This window comes from Perkinsus marinus (genome assembly GCF_000006405.1).
Source record: "Perkinsus marinus ATCC 50983 genomic scaffold scf_1104296933350, whole genome shotgun sequence".
Classification (NCBI taxonomy): Eukaryota; Perkinsozoa; order Perkinsida; family Perkinsidae; genus Perkinsus; species Perkinsus marinus.
Window position 1 is genome coordinate 1 of NW_003215133.1, and position 1,328 is coordinate 1,328.

The 1,328-nt window shown below is 50.4% G+C and overlaps 5 non-coding genes across 5 annotated transcripts; all 5 read right to left on the minus strand.

Moving 5' to 3' along the window:
• Positions 1 to 198: 198 nt before the first annotated feature.
• On the minus strand, positions 199 to 278 carry Pmar_PMAR028032. The gene has a single exon. It is a non-coding gene; the product is annotated as a tRNA-Leu (tRNA).
• A 187-nt stretch (positions 279 to 465) lies between these two features.
• On the minus strand, positions 466 to 545 carry Pmar_PMAR028033. Its single transcript has one exon. It is a non-coding gene; the product is annotated as a tRNA-Leu (tRNA).
• Positions 546 to 732: 187 nt separating this feature from the next.
• Positions 733 to 812, minus strand: Pmar_PMAR028034. Its single transcript has one exon. It is a non-coding gene; the product is annotated as a tRNA-Leu (tRNA).
• A 121-nt stretch (positions 813 to 933) lies between these two features.
• On the minus strand, positions 934 to 1,013 carry Pmar_PMAR028035. The gene has a single exon. It is a non-coding gene; the product is annotated as a tRNA-Leu (tRNA).
• A 187-nt stretch (positions 1,014 to 1,200) lies between these two features.
• On the minus strand, positions 1,201 to 1,280 carry Pmar_PMAR028036. Its single transcript has one exon. It is a non-coding gene; the product is annotated as a tRNA-Leu (tRNA).
• Between the last annotated feature and the right edge of the window lie 48 nt (positions 1,281 to 1,328).

Genomic DNA, 1,328 nt, shown 5'->3' on the forward strand with positions numbered 1-1,328 from the left:
CAGCTGTGGGGTTCGAACCCACGCCCTTTCGGACTGGCGCCTTTAGCCAGCGCCTTAGACCACTCGGCCAAACTGTCGATGAGTGCTTCAAAAATCATAGCGGAGAAGATGCGTTACACTATAGGACATGACACAAAAACGGTTTCGAACCGTTTCCGCGGAATGCGTTCTTCATCAAATCACACGAAAAGAAATTTCTAACAGCTGTGGGATTCGAACCCACGCCCTTGCGGACTGACGCCTGAAGCCAGCGCCTTAGACCACTCGGCCAAACTGTCGATGAGTGCTTCAAGATTCATAGCCGAGGTGATGCATCGCTCTGCCAAACCAGAGGACACAAAAAATGGATTGAACGGATTCTGCGAGGTGCGATGGCACAATATCGATCAAAAGGTTTTGGTCTTGCACTACCTCGCTTCTGAAAGGGTCTCGGTTCTTAATATAAGACCAGTCAGATATATAGACTGACAGCTGTGGGATTCGAACCCACGCCCTTGCGGACTGACGCCTGAAGCCAGCGCCTCAGACCACTCGGCCAAACTGTCGATGAGTGCTTCAAGATTCATAGCCGAGGTGATGCATCGCTCTGCCAAACCAGAGGACACAAAAAATGGATTGAACGGATTCTGCGAGGTGCGATGGCACAATATCGATCAAAAGGTTTTGGTCTTGCACTACCTCGCTTCTGAAAGGGTCTCGGTTCTTAATATAAGACCAGTCAAGTATATAGACTGACAGCTGTGGGGTTCGAACCCACGCCCTTTCGGACTGGCGCCTTTAGCCAGCGCCTTAGACCACTCGGCCAAACTGTCGATGAGTGCTTCAAAAATCATAGCGGAGAAGATGCGTTACACTATAGGACATGACACAAAAACGGTTTCGAACCGTTTCCGCGGAATGCGTTCTTCATCAAATCACACGAAAAGAAATTTCTAACAGCTGTGGGATTCGAACCCACGCCCTTGCGGACTGACGCCTGAAGCCAGCGCCTTAGACCACTCGGCCAAACTGTCGATGAGTGCTTCAAGATTCATAGCCGAGGTGATGCATCGCTCTGCCAAACCAGAGGACACAAAAAATGGATTGAACGGATTCTGCGAGGTGCGATGGCACAATATCGATCAAAAGGTTTTGGTCTTGCACTACCTCGCTTCTGAAAGGGTCTCGGTTCTTAATATAAGACCAGTCAGATATATAGACTGACAGCTGTGAGATTCGAACCCACGCCCTTGCGGACTGACGCCTGAAGCCAGCGCCTCAGACCACTCGGCCAAACTGTCGATGAGTGCTTCAGATTCATAGCCGAGTGATGCATCGCTCTGCCAGAC